The sequence below is a fragment of the Pongo abelii genome, chromosome 10 (assembly GCF_028885655.2).
Source record: "Pongo abelii isolate AG06213 chromosome 10, NHGRI_mPonAbe1-v2.0_pri, whole genome shotgun sequence".
Classification (NCBI taxonomy): domain Eukaryota; kingdom Metazoa; phylum Chordata; class Mammalia; order Primates; family Hominidae; genus Pongo; species Pongo abelii.
In genome coordinates this window covers 126,012,577-126,031,026 of record NC_071995.2, presented here as the reverse complement: position 1 = coordinate 126,031,026, position 18,450 = coordinate 126,012,577, and the positions used below count along the sequence as shown (strand labels likewise).

At 40.3% G+C, this 18,450-nt stretch overlaps 1 long non-coding RNA gene across 1 annotated transcript in view; it reads right to left on the bottom strand.

The window, feature by feature from the left end:
* Nucleotides 1-7,303: 7,303 nt before the first annotated feature.
* The window catches only part of LOC129049272 (uncharacterized), a 56,249-nt gene continuing 45,102 nt past the window's right edge, over nucleotides 7,304-18,450 (bottom strand). Inside the window, exons 2-3 of the long non-coding RNA XR_008512246.2 lie at nucleotides 15,829-15,953; nucleotides 7,304-9,250 (exon numbers count right to left, since the gene is read on the bottom strand). This is a non-coding gene — a long non-coding RNA (uncharacterized LOC129049272). The remainder of the gene's footprint in view (nucleotides 9,251-15,828; nucleotides 15,954-18,450) is intronic.

Sequence of the window (18,450 nt, the reverse complement as noted above, 5' to 3'; positions counted from 1 at the left end):
AATAATAATAAAGAAAAGTGATTTAGTAATATTGTATTAACAATTCACAAAAGGGCATTAGGAATACAGAGAAACTTTAATAATCGCCACAAAATACAGACAACTGGAGATAAAATGAGTGCATAGGATGATCTATTGGGGATTTGCATTCTTTCTCGTCTCTCTCTCTCTCCCTCTCTCTCTCTTTCCCTTCCATTCAATAAAGACAACCATCTTAAGTAACACCTGGCTCTTATTGAGAAAAAAAAATCTGCCTATTTTCTGTATCATAAAACATTTAGTTAGTAAAGTCCAAGCAATTTTATCTGGTCCCCTTCAGAGAAAAAAGAATATGCTACTTACCTGCCCATAACTTCATCCTCTCTCTATTCTCTGCCTCTCCAGCAGGGCTGCTCTGTTCTGAGACCTTGGTGGTCAACAGCAGCCGGACATCCTATGCTAATTAGGTACAGCCCCCAGGACTGGCCATCCTTGGTTGGCTAGGGAAACACTGACTCCATGAGCCTAGAGATTGGACTTTTCCCCAGAAAATAATAAAAACTGTATCTGTCTTTCCATATTTTATTTGTTCCTGTACATTGATCCGCCTCTGAGCTGAGGAAAGGGAAGCTGCTTTTTTTTTTTTTTTTTTTTTTTCTTTGAAACTGTGTCTCACTCTGTCGCCAGGCTGGAGCGCAGTGGCGCAATCTCGGCTCACTGCAACCTCCGCCTGCCAAGTTCAAACGATTCTCCGGCCGCAGCCTACTGAGTAGCTGGGATTACAGGCATGCACCACTACGCCCTGCTAATTTTTGTATTTTTAGTAGAGACAGGGTTTCACCATGTTGGCCAGGATGGTCTTGGTCTCCTGACATTGTGATCTGCCCGCCTCGGCCTTCCAAAGTGCTGGGATTACAGGCGTGAGCCACTGCGCCCAACAGGGAAGCTGCCTTTAATCACCTGTATTCCTAAATGGCTAAGATTAGATGAGGCCGCCAACGTTGACTCATCCAGTTCCTTCACTCAACTTTGACTTCCGTGAGGGCAGCATCAACACTTTCGACAGAAAAAGAGGTAGAAATGAATAGTAAACTTCACCTGTAGGAGAAACCTTTCTTATTTTCTCCTGACTCCAATGCTATTTTTAAAATAAAAAAGATAGATTTCATTTGAATTAAAATAAATAGATCCAGAGAATGCTTAGACCTGCAGCCAATGGCTCTTGGTGGATCTGGTTCTCTGGATGAACATGTAGTAACTAATTTATTATTCCAGGAAATCGACTTCCCACCTTTGTTTCAGAAGCAGAAATATTCTTTATTGTACTGTGTTGGGGTGCTGCAGTGGCTGTTTATGCTAACTTGTGCTTACTTTCAAATAAGTTTGTGTGTGTTTTGTGCATCACCAGGCATTTGAAGATTCAACCCTGTCACTAAAAGAGAGCTTTTATTTTAACCCTATTGTGAGCCTTTCAGGCCTTAGGTGCACAGAGGGTTTACCTGGAGGAAGTCATGGGGAAGGAGCTGGCCCTAGCTCTGAGGGCTCCTGTTTTTGTAGGTTGCTCACTAGCCTCCAGGGTTACAGCCTGAATCCTGCCTGGCGTCCTAGAGAGGCATAAACGCCTATAATGCCTCTCTAGTGGGCTCTTCTTAGACTCGGGGAAGATCTCGTTTCATGATGCTTGAGGAATCTCAGTTTTCCCTTGCTCTGTAATGAAGGCTTGGAAATATTTCCTATTACATCACAAATCCCTGCTCTTCCTTAGTGAGCATTTGATTCCTGAAGTAGCTCTTATGTGCCTGAAACCATGGAATGTCTTCTCATGAGACAATTAGACAGAAAGGCTAGCATTTGTTTACTCTTTGTGCATGTAATTGTGTGGCCAACCTTTCCTTAGAGTTGTATCTTGTTAATATTTTATCAGTTGGATTTTGGCATCATTCTCAGGTTTTGGCAGAATTGGAATAGTCATTAGCTAGCTGTCCCCATTCAAATAAGACTGCAGAAAAAGGAAGGAAAAAAATGTGAGTAAATCAAAGAGCTTTTCCTTTTCTCTGATTTTGTTGATTGCAACTCCCATATCTTGGTTTAGCCATCTCATTACTGGATTCTGATGAAATTATTGAAGAAATTGAAGAGCTTTTGATACTCCTATACAGACCAATGAAAACAAGTCATTCGTAGGTGTTTTCTCAACACAGATTGCTGGATCCTTTAAAATCTGTGTTTCTCTTGCTCAGAGAGGAAACTGAGATCATCCTTCTCATTGCCATCAAGATAGAGCAGGCAGAGGGTGCCACCCACTCATCTGGGTGCCTTGACTGAAGTCCCAGAGGTCCCTCAGCCTCAGCGCACATGCAGACCTGCAAGATTTCTCAGGGGGTTATTTCCTGGTAGAACATCTTTCTCTTTCCAAGGCATTTCTTTGACTTATTCATAAATCTAACAGGTATCTACTGACTTCTGTCTGTAGCTTGGCCTTGTGCTCATCCCAGGGGTTAGATTCAAAATTCAACCTCTGTATAGCCCTCATGGAAGTCAAAGTCCAGTGTAGGATCTGGACGAGTCAAGGGTGGTGGACTCACACTCCTTTTTTTTGTATGGGGATGTTTTACAAAAACAGCTGCTTTCAACACGTGCCCTGCCCAGAGAGCACCTGCACCATCTCATGCCAGTCCTAGGCAGGTAGCCTCTTTCTTGCATCTTCTATCTTCCTCCTCTACAACTCATCACCAACCCGGATGGAAGGGAGGGGAGACAAAGCAGGAGAAGAGAAGCTCCCTCCCTTCTCCCATGGCATGTCCAGAGGGGTAAGAGAGAGTCTGGGTATGCAGGTTGCCAACCCAGGATGGCTTATTTAAACAGTAAACAAGAACATACATAAAAACAAACAAAATGAAAACTTCCATTGGACTTCTGTTGAAAATCCAGGAAACTACTATGTCTCAGGAGCCCACATTTCTATGGGGTGACCCCTGGCTGGAGCTGTCGCCCCATTAGACACAGCAGTTCCTCCTCCTGTCACTGCAGCCCACTCTGCTGCTCTGGGTTCTGTCATGAGCTGGATTGTGTGTGCTCATAATACGTATGTTCAACTTCTCACCTTCAGGGCATCAGAATATAACTGTATTTGAAGATAGGGTCTTTAGAGAAGTGGTAATTTAATAAAAATGAGGTTGTTATGGCAGGTCCTAATCCAATCTGACTGGTGTCTTTATAAGAAATGGAGATTAGGCCAGACATGGTGGCTCACACCTGTAACCCTAGCAGTTTGGGAGGTTGAGCCAGCGGATCACCTGAGGTCAGGAGTTTGAGACCAGCCTGGCCAATGTGGTGAAACCCCATCTCTACTAAAAACACACACACACAAAAAATAGCTGGGTGTGATGACAGGTGCCTGTAAACTCTGGAAGCTGAGGCAGGAGAATCACTTGAACCTGGGAGGCGGAGGTTGTAGTGAGCCAAGATCACACCACTGCACTCCAGCCCAAGCAACAGAGTGAGACTCCATCTCAAAAAAAAAAAAAAAAAAAAAAAAAAAAGAAAAGAAAAGGAGATTAGGATACAGACACCGAGTAGACTATGTGAGGACACAGGGAGAGGATGGCCACCTACAAGCCAAGGAGAGAGGCTTCAGAAGAAAGTCACCCTACAGACACCTTGATCTCAGACTTCCAGCGTCCAGAACCGTGAGGAAATGCATTTATGCTGTTTAAGCCACCCAGTCTGTGGAGCTTTGTTACGGCAGTTTGAGCAAATTAATATAAACTTCCATTGCTATGCCTCTTCCTTTTGACCCATGTGTCTGATCTTCCCGGTGATTGTAGGCCATTTGGATGTGTGATTTTGATTTGAACTCATTTTTCATAGGTTTAATATACAAAGTTTTCCAATATGCAAGTGTAGTAGGGCCTCCTAAAAAGGTCCATAGGCTAGTCCCTGGAGCTGTTAAACGTGTTATTTTGTAAAAGGGACTTTGCAGATGTGATTCAGTGCCTTGAATTGGGAGATTACCCAGGATTATCTGTGTGAGTCCTGTGTAATCATTTTTCTAATAAGGAGAAGGATTGAGGGTCAGAGTCAGAGGAGAGGTGACCACAACAGCAGAGGCTGGAGTGTCAGGAGTGCTAGCAGAGGAACCTAAGGAAAGGACTGCAGATGGCCTCTGGAAACTGGAAAACACAGCCAGGAGTACGCTCTCCCCTGGAGCCTCCGACAGGAACACAGAGCCAGGAGTAGATGCTCCCCTGGAGCCTCCGACAGGAACACAGAGCCAGGAGTAGATGCTCCCCTGGAGCCTCCAACAGGAACACAGCCCTGCTGATAGCTTGATTTCAGCCACACAGACTAATTTCTAGACTCTGACCTCTAAAAGTATAAGACAGCAAACTGATATTGTTCTAAGCCACCTTGCTTATTTATTTGTGAATATGGGCATCACTGACTCGTCCCAGTGGGATGTACACTGCACAAGGCAGGAATCTTGCCTATCTTGTTTCATGCTATGTCTGTGTCACCTAGAACAGTGCCTGGCGCACACAATTACAAAAACAAAACAAAACAAAACAAAAACACAAAGTGTTCAGTAAAGTCCTGCTAAGCAAATTGCTCATCCACATTCCCCAGCCATGGAGAAGTAGAGATGACACGCCCACCAGGCCATTCTACTCACTGGGAAACCCCCATGACTTGCACCTTTGCCCGAGGTTGGATGCAGAACCCTGTGGGCAGGAAGATAGACCGATGCTGTTGAGTGAATGATGATCAACCGAGTTCCATGTTTATGCATTTACAACACAGCAGGCTCTAAGTTAAGCATCTCTCTTATTTTGTCTCATTTACTTCTCAGGACAGTCCTACAATATAGGCACTTTGATCATCCCCAGAGTGCCTAGGAGACAGGCTCACCAGTGAGGAGTGATGCAGCCCAGGACTCACAGTGGTGAGTGATATTCAAAGTGCAAGCCATTGCCTGCATGTGGTCTGTGTGCATCTCCATGACTGTGTTGTATATGGCAGCTGCTGTGGGGTAGAAACCCCCTAGTGGTTTCAGTGTCCTGAGAGCTGAGTTTAATATTCTACATCACTGCTGTGATGCAGAGTCTGACACCATTTTTAATGGTTGGCTCCTGACCCCTTTCAAGCCCCCACCCTCACCTGCCCTGGTAAGAAAGTCCAGCATCACCTTCTTCAGCACTATAGGGAGTTGAGCCATGCAAGCCAGGACCTGTGCACTGGAGCCCACCCCAGCCTGCCTCCCATTAGCAATCAGAGGCAAGGCTGCCCTCCCTCTATCCCCCACCCTCTGCTCCACTCAAGCCATGGGCTCTGTTGGTACCAGGAACAATCCTGCTGTCCCCCAAAAGTCCCATTTTGTAACTAATAAACCGTTACATACATTTTAGGTGCATTTTTGGATCAACAATCTCAACACTGGTCTCAGCATCCTAACTGATGTGTGGAGGGACTGGGGACAGGTGGGTCTTCCCTCCACCAGAAAACCACAAATCAACTACTTAATATCTGAGTTACCTTGCAACGAGTATCTCTAACCCCACCTTACTTTCCTGGATTGTAAAATGGTGAGAATGAAATTCCCTACCACAGAAGCTCCAGGGAAAAACCCTCTTTGAAGCATTGCATATAGGGTATGTACTAGTAATGCTAATAGTGATGGAAGAGAAAAAACTCATATTTAGAATTTTATTTTTTTACTCCATAAAGCTATGGGAAACAGATGAGAACAATTTGGGCTCTTGCCAAATGAGGCTGAAAAAGAACTAACTGTCCTGACATGTCACCATGGCTATGGTTATTTAGGTCCAGTCCTCACTGAAGGACTGATGAGTTATGCTGAACCTCCTTGAGGGCAGAAAATCTACATAAATTACTTGAAATTATTCTGCACAAGAGACTTGTTTCTTCTCCTCTATTGATTGATTTAAGTATTTATGTCAAGATGTCTCATGAATGTTTTATTTGTACTTTGGTTACCCAAAAATATTTTATTTATTTTGTTGCATGAATTTGTCTAGCATTGGCTGCTGAGAACGCTTTCAGTTTGTACCTTTGTATACCCCCAACAATGATTTTTTTTTCTTTTGAGCACTTTCTTACTTTCTGGCACAACAAGACACTCCAGCGTCATTTTATGTATTCTCTGTCTCAGTCCTAGAATCAGTCATTTTCCCAGGAAACTGTGGTTCTTTTCATAGGAGAATGGTATTAAAAATCAACATCTGGATTCTAGGTGGGCTTGCTTCTAAATAGGTAGACCTTCTTTTCCTATAATGGAGTTACATCACACATGCATTGCATCAATTATGTGTGTGTGTGTGTGTTTGAAAAAGAGAAAGAGAGAGAGAGATCAGACAGTGCTGTGTATTGCTCTACTAAAGTAGCTCACGTGAGATGTACAGCAAATGCTTCCTCAACTTGTCAAGCCATTATAAAATAACTTACATATTAGTTTTCTATACTGCCTAAAATCTTACCATAAATTTAGAGGCTTACAATTTATGAGCTCATGGTTCTGGGGGCCAGAAGTCCAGGCAGACATGACCAGGTTCTCTGTTCAGTCTCACAAGGCTGACATCTAGGTGTTGACCTGATGGGGCTCTTTTAATCTTTTTTTTAATTTTAAGTTTTCTCAGTCATCTCTGTGTCTCTCTCTGGTAATGGTCCAGGACTTATGTCTATATATTATGTGACAGCTTAGACAGTGCTGAGGATTCAGTCTTTGCCTTGATGAGAAAGCATCTACCTCCTGGGCTTTCTTGCAGTCATTTCTTGCCCATTTTTCTTATGAAAAATGTTTGGCTGCTCCAGTCACTGCACTTGATGAGATTAAAGTCTGTAGCTGTCTCAGGTGCAACTAGCTAAAAACACATCATGACATCTTTCTCCAAAGCCATTTTTAGAACAAATTATTGAAGCCTTGGCACCCCTCCATGACATTCACTGGGAAAGACAGCAGGACTCTTGTTTCTGTCCTGGGACATACCAGGTAAAGGCTGAGGATTGTTGAGGGAAGATAGAAGGCTGAAAGAGGGACCCTTCTCAGTGACACACACTCCCATATTTCTGTGTCCTATTTCCCTTTTAACTGCCCTTCCTTTGTGAACCAATAAATACCCCCTGGTCTTCTTGGAACGGAGAAGGATAACCTTATGGGCTTTAGTGCCACAAAATGCATTAGTTGTCATGTCAAAATGAAATCCCCTATAATGAGCAGAGAGAAACAGGGAAGTGAATATTGATATGATGTATAGGCAAGGAAGGCTTCTGTATCATACAAGCTAAAGAATAAACCATAAAAAATAACTTAGCTACAAAACAGTTTAAAATATCTGTTTATCACATTAGACCAAAATCAAAACTAAAATTTAAATGACATGTTGGGAAAACTATTTTCAAACTTTTTAACAAAGAATGAGTATGCTTAAGACAGGGAATTTATAAATTAATCAAGGTAAAAGCAAATACATCAAATAAATAGATAAAGGACATTAACAGGCAAGTAAAAATGGAAAAAGTAAGGCAGTAAACATTTGAGAAAAAATACTGTTTCATTAGTTCTATAATGAACATAAAATAGGAAGAAAGAATAGTTATTGTTTTCTTGATCAAACTGGAAAGTGGCCTTTAATACAACTCTCCTTGCTTCAGGTTGTGTTGAATTGGGCACTTTATGAGTAGTACTGTATATGAATATCACCTTTCTTAAGGACACATTGGGAATTGGACTTGAAAGGCTTGTAAGTAAATATGCCGTCTGACTCAGCAACTTCAGTGTTGGATACTTACTTGAAGCAAATTATCAGAGCCCCACAACAAGGATAGAGGCTACCAGGGAGACAGTGAGTTCCCATTTCAGAAAATGTGCAAGCATGAGGGGCGATTGATGAGGCTATTGATGATACCTGGAGAGGGTTGGGTTAGATTAATCAATAGTAAGGTCACTGCAAGTTTTAAATTTTATGACTTAACCACTCTGTTGTCAGAACAAAGTGTTTGGAGGACCATAAAGATATTGAAAGCTTTAAATTATTATTATAGTCAAAATAGCAGCACAATTGCTATGTGCCAGGCATTGTTTGAAGCACTTCACAGGCATTTGCTTATGTAAGTTTTATGGCATGATGAAAGGTGGGTATTATCATCCTTATTTTATAGATAAGCAAAGTAAGGTACAGAGAAATAAAGTCATATTCTTCAGGCCACGCAGAAAATAAATAGAAGAGCCAACGTGTCAGCCCAGACAGTTGCTCTGCACCACGCACAATCTTAGGTCTTATGCCAGCCTACCTCCTAGGTAGTTCTGTTGTAATTCAAGGTCTGAATAATTGTTTTTTCTTCAAAATAGGATCTAGAAAGCCACCAGGTCTGTACAACACTTTACAGTGTATAAAACACTTTCAACCAGAGTTATCTTATTTGATGCTTTCAATAAGACAGTGAAGTTGTCCCAGGATAAGAATGTCTCCATACTAGGGGAAAATGAAGTTCCAAGGAGTTATGGTTTGTCTTTCTTCAGTTCACAGTGAGGTAGAGGAGATGGTCTCTTGTTAAAACCTTCCATGTCACTCAGTGGCATACAGGGTGATCAATACATTTGCTTTATTCGCTTTGAGGCTGGTGCTTCCAACAAGGGAACTGTAGTGCATTCAAAGCCTGGCCTTGGACCTACATGAGCTGTTTATCCATGGGGCTTTTTAAATTGCACCTGCAATACTTCTCAGCCACAAAGGGACAGAAATACTTGTGTTTGCTTCTCATCCACACAAACCCTCCACTGTCCTTCTTCATTTCTGGAAAGTAAGGTTCTGCATGCTTGCTTCAGTTGTCTATTGTAATGGAACAAACCACCTCTAAACATAGTAACATGAAAGAACAACCATTTTAGTTCCTCATGATTCTTTGGATAAGAATTTGCTCAGGGGAGCGGGGATATGGATCATCTCTGAGCCACAATAATGGGAGCCGTGGCTGCAATCATACAAAGGACTGGGATGACTCAGCTGGATTCATCTCTGGGGTCTCAATTTGCCCACTGGGTTCCTCAGTTGTCCACCACGTGGCCTCCCCACCCGGCTGGCTTAGGCTTCCTCTCTGCATGGCGGCCTCAGTGTGAGTTGACTTCTTACCTAGTGGCTGACTTCTCCTCCAGAGGAACCAGAAGCTGCAGGTATCAGAAAAGCTGGCTTGGAGCTGGTACCGTCTCCCTCCTATCGTATTCTACAGTCATGGCACGTTCCAGGCCAGCCAGACTCTAGGAAAGAGAAAGAGACTGTCTGTTTATAAGTGGAAGAAATGTCATGAATATCAAAGCCTTGAAAAATAGATTTTTCATTAAAACTTTCATACGTGCATGTAACAGACATTTAAAAAAATTGCAAAATGTAAACAGCTAAAATTATTTTTCTCTTATTCCATTCCTTTATGTCCCTCTAAATAGCAACTATATGTACAAACCCACATATATTTAGATTTTTCCTCTTTCACACAAATTGGAACCTATCATATCTGTTCTTCCACACTTTCCTTTTCTTCTATTACCATAGTGTTTCAGAATGCACACACATGCAACTACTCATACTGATACAGGTGACCCTTGACCAATGTAGGGGTCAGAGGCACCAACTCCCCACATGGCAGTAAATAGCACATAATTTTCAACTCTTTCAAAACCTAACTACCAACAGCCTTCTGTTGACAGAAAGCCTTACTGATAACATCAACAGTTGATTAACACATAAATAGACCAATATCTATATATATTTTATGCATTCATGACGTACCTAACTTTTTCTTATTTTGTTTTGCTATTTATTGGTGATGTGGTTTGTGAGTTTTTCCAGATTGCTGAAAATCTCCAGATCATTTTGTAATATACTTATTGAAAAAAAATCACTTGTAAGTGGACCTGCACAGTGCATAGCCATGTGTTGTTTTAAGGTTACCTGTCTATGTAAATATAATTTCATAACATACAAATACACATACATATATAAATGTATGTACCCATAAATACACACATATATAAATATATCTGCTTATGTAAACACATTGTTAGGACACACAAAAAAAGGAAACAATTGTTTGGGCGAAGAACTAGGGAGCCGAATGACAGGAATGGTAGAACAATGTTCATTGTAAATCCTTTTCAACATTTTAACTTTGAGCCTTGTGATATATTTTCATATTTATCAGCATTTTAAGTATAAAATATAGCTCAGAAACATTTTCTGGTAAGTTTTGGGAAGTGGCTTTTTAACTGCTGAATAATATGTCATTTAATGGGCACACCATTGTTGACCTAACCGTGTCCTCACATCCTTAGCAGCAATATTAAAATTTTTTTATGACCGAATGTGTCTTATGGACCAACTACTAAGTCACTAAATATAATTTAGAGGAAGAAATCTATTTGTATACTTTATTGATATAAGTATGTATTTGTTTGTGTATGAATAATGTAGCTCCTGGCCAACATTATCAAACATTTTTAACGTCAAATCAAAGTTTATGGACCTGTCTGATGATACAGCGTAATGGCAATGACATAAGAGCAGGATCATTTTTTAATATAATCCCAGGTCTCTTTGAAAATTGAAAACACTTTTTAAATTAAAGAGTTGTCAGCAGGCCTTGTGGCTTGGCTGGAATGAAAGTGCTCGGTTGTAAATTTATTTTAAACTCCTGCCGAAAGCATATGAACTGAGATAATTAAATAGGCTAACAGGAAACTGTAATCCCAAACAAGGCAGTGGGATGCAGGCACAAGACCACCTGATGTGCCTGAGGCTCCCCTCTCTATTTAGGCACAGACAGGTGGAAGAGAATTAGAATTCAGCACCCAGAAAAGAACCGTTGGGAAGGACTTTATCTTGTTTTGTTTCTTCTGTTGTCCAGTAAGTGGATATCTGCTGTTTATGGCTTCCTTTCCTTTCCTTTTCTGATGACACCACCATAATGTTCTACTAAGAATGTCTTTTCTCCTCTAAGCAATGCCTGTAAATAGTGGGTGATTCTTTCCCACCTCCCTGCTTCAGGACTGAGCTTGTGACAGACCTGACCAGTCAGTAAATTCTCTCCTGCTGATAAGACCGATTAGGTCAGAGATGGGCACGTGCCCTAAGTTTACCCAATGAGGCTCAGCAGGAGCCTTCTATTGGGATTGTTGGGAAGAATGTGGCACCTCTATTGGGGTGGTGGAGCTGTGTCAGTGTAGATACACAGATCCTAAACATCACTAATGGAGAGGGTTTGCTTGAGAATGAAGCCCATACAAGGAAAGACACACTGAGAGAGGAGATAAGCTCACTGATAATCTAATCGAGGAACCAAGGGATGTGCTAACCCTGGTCTTCCCAGTGACAACTGATTCATTCTGATTAATTCATTAATCAACTGTGAGCTGATTAATAGTTGATTAATTACCACTTTTTGCTGAAGGCATTCGAGTGGTGTTCCTGCTATTTTTAACAAGAGTCCTGTTGGATACAGCACACACAACTGTGAGCCCTCATCTCCTCTGTCTACCCCTAGGTACAGAACAGAGGGAAAGGAGGCAGTGGGGCTGAGCCCCATCCCTGTGTGTACTGTTTTTGCCTTACTGCAGATAGCACTGCCTCCTTCTGGTCCGTGGCTTTTGTCTCTGGTAGACAGACTCTTTGGCCCCCAACAGTATCTACATCCTAATCCATGGGACCTGTCTCCTGGCACAAGAGACTTTGCAGGTGTGCTGAAGGTAAGGATTTCGAGATGGAGAAATTATTATGGATTACTCAAGCAAGTACTAAATATAATCAAAAGAAGGAGACAGGAGTATGAGAAACAAGACAGTGGATGCAGAAGTGAAAGGAAGAGAGAGGGAGAAAGAGGAAGAGGGGGAGACATTTGACTCTTCTGGCTTTGAAGATGGAGGAATCTACTCCAAGCCAAGGAGTGGAGGCAGCCTCTAGAAGTCAGAAGAGGCAGGAAAAGGATTTTCTCTCCTAGAGCCCTGGTGGGGATGCTGCCCTGCTGACATCTTCATTTTGAGAATTCTGACCTCCAGCATGATAGAGCAATAAATGTGTTTTAAGCCACTGTGGTTGTGGTCATTTGTATAGCAGTGATAAGAAACTAATATCATCTCCTAATCATTCTTTCTGGGCCACCTGTGTCTCCCTTTAAATTGCTCTCCTCTCTGCCACAAAATCCTTTCTAAGACAGAGCTCAGATCATGTCACACCCAGCTCAAGGTTCCCCCAATGCATATGGAATAAGATTGGACCTACTGGCATGGCATTTCACGATCTTCACCATCAGTTCCAACTCAGCTTCCCCCTCTTGCCTTCCTTCAGTCTCTCCCATATACTGTGTCTCTGAAAGCTGCAGCATCTCAGTATTTCCTGAGCAACCCTCGTCATTGTTTCCATGATTGTTTCCTCCAGTCTGTGCATCTATTCTCTCTGCTTGCATCTCCAAATCTGTGTATCTTTCAGAGCCTGACTTGCATGGCACTACATGCATGAATCTTTTCCCAATATTCCTCTCTAGTGAAAAAAATGTTTTCCAATAATTTTGTGTCTCTCGCCATTCTTTTTGACTTTTATCTTCTATTGCTGTAATTTATATATGTCACCTTTTTTTCCTGTTATGTAGGAGCAGGGTCTTTTTTATTATTTTTCAGAATGCCTAGCAAATACTATGTGCTAAATATGTGTTTCTGGAATCTGTTTGTTCATCAGAGTTTTGTAAGGCATTGAAATATAGGTCAAATGCCCCCATGAGCCAGGAAGGTGACACACAACAATGAGTGAAGTGAGCTTGTGTGAGACAATACTGAGTGGTGACTACTGGTTAACTGGAAAGCCAGGGTCCCTTTCCAAGAGGAGCAGCTGCTCCTCTGCTCTATTAGAGACACACGACACTGTTGGTACATTTTCTAACTGTTCAGTGAAAGCCTAGCATCCAGAATTCTAAGTAAAACGTTCTTGTGGCTGAGCAGCCTAGCCGGTGGAATGCTCTGTGTGACTTATTCCCCTGTGGAGATCCACGGATGAGTGGATTCATTAATAAATGGGAGCTTGGCTGGCCTTTTAATACCACCTCTCTCAGTTTGGACAGCACAGCCCTTCCAGGTGGCACCTTGAGATTTGTATTTGCAGGCGACTTGGGATGACTCATCTTGAAATGACCTCAGATGTCATTTATCACAGCCAGAAGCTTAAATATATACCTAATTGCACTGATGGTGATTATGATTCCTGGATGAAATATTTGGATGTCCTTACAAACAAAAAACAAAATAAATAGCAAACACTTTTTTTTTTTTTTGCTGTTCTTTATTTGGGACACAATTTTGGAAAAAGCATGGAAGATTCCTGTAGATGAGAGGGGCAATGTGGGTGGGTGAATTTGCAGGCTCAAAACCTATTCTTCTGTCATCAGAATATTATCAGAACTTGACCATCATCCAAGTAGAGAAACTATCAGGAGAAGATCATAGGGGTCAACTCACAATTATCCAGCACCTAAAAAATTCAAGACACTCTGTTTTCATATATTTGCTCTTATTTAATGGGTGTGCAAAGGAGCCCATTATTTTCAGTCAGTTTGAAATTGTGCTCATGCAAACCTTCAGTTCTGATTTTAACAGTATGATCTTTGTGGAAGGAAGGAGCCTAAATGACATTGGTCAACTTGTGTGTGTGTGTGTGTGTGTGTGTGTGTGTGTGTGTGTCTCCACGCATTCACACACTGGCAGAAAGAAAGAAGTAGAAAATAGAAGCCTACAATAATAAACATTGTTTTCTCCATCAGTGAAACTCTATATCCACTTTTAATCTCATTCTGTTTAACTAACAATGTTAATATTTTAAAATTTTATTTGGGAGCAACTCTGTGAACCAAAATCTACATAAAAATGCAGAATGTCCCAAATCAAGAGAACTAGAATGTACCATAGAAGTGGAAACTGGTTTGAGTTAGTGAGACATTGCTCTTTTCTTTTAACTAAAATGGTTGGAAGGGAAAATCGTGCAGTAGATGAAGGTGTAGTCTTCCAAATGAGACACTCCTGGTTTTGCTTTTGACCTTGAACAAGTAGTTGGTGTATTTTAGCTTCCATTTCTTTATCTATAAAATGGGACAACAATACTAATACATAAAGTATAGGGTGATTCTGAAGATTAAGTGACATAAAGTTTTCAAAATAGGTGCTCAAAATGTAGGTATTATCTTAAGACATATTGCAATATTACCATAATGCATTGTGGAACAAAGTGAAAACAAGACATATTTTGGAAAAACATTGCTTTGTTTCTTTCCATATGCAAAAAAAAATCATAAATCACTCACTGATTTATTTTGAGTTAAAGTAACTTTGATTTGGACATGTGAATGACGTAATCTATGCAGAGAAATGGAGCAAAAACTCAAGAAAGTATGTGGATTGTTTTTTCTTGCTTTCTTTTTATTTTCTTTGTTTCCTAATCTTTGCCTCACTTGTTCTTAGAGTGAGAGCTGAGTTGTCAAAAGAAAGACAACAAAATTTCTAGAAGTCTAAATGTCTCCAGGCATTGTTCTGTAACAACAGTCATTGCTAAAAGTGGAGGTCTCCTGCAGTAGCAATGTGGGCGGGTCTCATCAGAGAAGCCTTGCTAGGATTTCAAACACAAAGCAGCCCTGCTGCCAGGCGAAACCCCAGGCTGAGAGCAAGAGTAGAAGCCAGGTCTCCGCAGCATTGTTTTGTTTTAGTTGTTGGTCTTTAAAATTTTTTTTCTTTTTTACCTTTCTAATTGGGAAAATACTTTGGATTAATAAAAATATTCAAAAAGAAATCATGGACAAAAATCCTAACTGTACACTTTTGCCCAGATTAATATTTTGCTGAGTTTGATTCCTATGTCTCCTTCCTCTCCTCTTCCTTCCCTCCCTTTCCCCCAGTTTCCCTTTAACGACAGTATTCATTTGAAATGTAATTAGGTTCATTTGTTTTAGCCTGCTTGAAATGTTGTTTTTCCCTTCATCATTCCTATAGATTTAATTTTACTTTTGAATACATATAATATTAACTTTAATTTTTGAACATGTATGATGTTCCTTCTACCTCCTTCTCTCCACTTCTCGTAGTTAATCAGCTCGTTTTCTGGGTTATTCTTTCTTGTGATGGTTAATTTTATGTGTCAGCTTGACTGCACTAAGGGCTCGCCAGATAGCTGGTAAAACATTATGCTGGCTACATGTGTGAAGATATTTCCAGAAGAAATTTGCATTTGAATCAGCAGACTAAGAAAAGCTGCCCTCATCAATGGGGGTGATACTACACAATCCGCTGAGGGCCTAGATAGAACAAAAAGGTGGAGGAAGCATGAATTCAGTCTTCTTGAGTTGGAAGATCTTTATTCTATTCTTGGACATTGGAACTCCTAGTATTGGCCCTTCAGACTCAGACCAGAGTCTCTCATCAGCAGATATGTGTCACACCTGCACCCCAACCTCCTTCTGCCTCCCAGCCCTTTGGCTTAGATTGAAAGTTACACTATCTTCTCCCCTAGTTCCCAGGCCTTCAGCCTCACTCAGACTTAAATACCCCTCTGGCTTCCCTGGTTCTCCAGCTTTCAGACGCATATTATGGGACTTAACCTCCAAAACTGCATGAGCCAATTCCCATAATAAATCTCCTCTTAAATATCCAGATATAGGCTGGGCGCGGTGGCTCACACCTGTAATCCCAGCATTTTGGAAGGCCAAGGCGGGTGGATCACCTGAGGTCTGGAGTTCGAGACCAGCCTGACCAACATGGAGAAACCCTATCTCTACTAAAATACAAAATTAACCTGGTGTGGTGGCGCATACCTGTAATCCCAGCTACTCGGGCAGCTGAGGCAGGAGAATCACTTGAACGCGGGAGGTGGAAGTGGAGATGGAGGTGAGCCCAGATCATGCCATTGCACTCCAGCTTGGACAACAAGAGTGTAACTCTGTCTCAAAAAAAAAAAAAATATATATATATATATATATGTATTTCCAGATATGTTCTGTTGATTCTGCTTCTCTGGAGAGCCCTAATACATTTCTGTAATTATTTCTGTAAATATGTGCAGATATATGCGTATTCTCCTATTTTATTCTTTTATCTTACATAAAATGTAGCATGCTATATATGTTCTTTTTATTATTTTTTAAATGTGGTACAATGCATAACAAAAGGTATCATTTTAATTATTTTTAAGTGTACAGTTCTGTGGCATTAACTACATCCACATTGTTTGCCACCATCGCCACCATCCATTTTCAGAACCTTTTCATCATTCCAGATTGAAACGCTGTACTCATTAAACAATAGCGCCCCATTCCTCCCTTCTCCCCAGCCCCTGACAAATGCCATCCTATGTTCTGTCTCCAAGAATTTGCTTATTCTAGGTACCTCATATGCGCGTAATCATATGATATGTGTCCTTTTGTGTCTGGCTTATGTCAATTAGCATAATGTCCTTAAGCTACCGCCATGTTGTGGCATTTCTCATAATGCTGTTTCCTTTTAAAGCTGAATAATTTATAACCTCTTTTGCACTTACCTTTTAAATTTTTTTAAAATAACATCTCCTGGAGAGCATTCTATATCAGTTCATTAAAAAATAAAAAGTCTGCATGTTTTTTACAGCTGCAGAATACCCAACTGCAGCAGATAGCCCAGTTTATTCAACTGCTCTCCCATACTTGAATATTTAGGCAGTTTCTAATATCTTGCAATCACAAATCATGCTGCAGTGCATAATCTGTGCAGATGTATTTTTTGTATGATTAGATGCATGTCTTTAGGATGAATTCCTAGAAGTGGCATTTCTAGGCCAAAACATAAATTCATGCATAGTTCTATTAGAAATTGCCAATTACTCTTTCTCTGGAGTTAAGTAATTTGCATTCTTGATACCAGTGTTGGAGAGTTTTTTTTTTTTTCCCTAACGACAGCCTTGTCAAAAGAGTCTATTGTCAAGCTTTTGGCTTTTTGTCAATCTGATGGGTAGCGCATATCTCAGAATAATTTTTATTTTAATTTTTCCTAGTATGTGTGAAGTTAAACACTTTACATACATTTAAGAGATATTTTTATAACTTTTTGAGTTGTCCAGTCATCATTTTTGCAAAATTTTCTATAGCATTTTACATTTTTTTTCTCATTATTTAAAATGTCTTTATGATTCTGGAGTGTGTAATATATATCATCAATATTTTTTCCTGTTTATTATTTGCCTTTTTATGTTCCTCATAATGGATTATTTTTGCCATGAAAGTAAAATATATATATAGAGAGAGAGAAAGAGAGAGTCAAGTTTTTAATTTTTCAGTTACTTATGGAACTTGGTCATAGTTGAAAAAATTTTACCTAGACCCAGGTGATATAGGAATTCACCCTTTTTTTCTTTCCATTTCAGTCTAATCCATTTGGAGGATCATCTAGTGCATGGTGTAAGGAATGGATAAAATTTTAACTCTTTGAACAAATAACTATAATTTATTCCAACACCATTTATTAAAAAGTCTCTATTTTGCCCCCTTGAATTGAATACCGTGGTAACCATATACTAGATATTTATATGCAGTTATGGCTATTTTGAGACTCCCTGTCCTGTCCCACTGATCAGGTTGCTCCTGCGCCAGCTCCTCACTGCCCCCTTTGGTTTAGTACCTGGCATGATTAGTTCCCTTCCAGACTTGCATTTCAGGACTTTCCTGGTTATTCTGGTTTATTTCTTTTGCTATATAAATTTTAATATCAGCTTGTATAGCTCCAAGAAAATGTTCATTACAATTTTTATTGAGGTCGCATTAAAGTTATACATTAAGTCAGAGAGAATTGAAATATCAGTGATGTAAAGATGCCCTACCTAGAACAAGGAAGAACATAGCTGTTCAAACCTCCTCTTATCTTCAGGAGAGTTTTATACTTTTCTGCTTATTGGCTTCAAACATTTCTGGTGTATTTATCCTTAAATGTATTGTTTGTTTCTTGTTGCTGTAATAAATGAGATCCATGGATTCATTTTATCTTCTAACTGGTGAATATTTGTGTCTACAAATGCTATTGATTTTGTATGTTAATGTACATTGCTCTCTTGCTGAAATCCTTTAGTGTTTTTGTTAGTTTTATCATTGATCCTCTAGATGTATGATCAGGTTCTCTGCTTATGGAGTTTTATATCTTCATCTCGGTCTTTATGTCCAAATTGTTTCCTTTTGTCTAATTGCCGTAACTAGTTCCTCAAGAACATTGTGAAATAATAGTGAAATTTGTTCATATTCTTGCTTTGTTAATGATCTTGGTGGAGGTCCTTCTAGGGTCCCCTCATTATGTAAACTATTGGCTTTTAATATTAAAGTCTATGGCTGGGCGTGGTGGCTCACGCCTGTAATCCCAGCACTTCGGTAGGCCAAGGCAGTCAGATCACGAGGTCAGGAGTTCCAGACTAGCCAGGC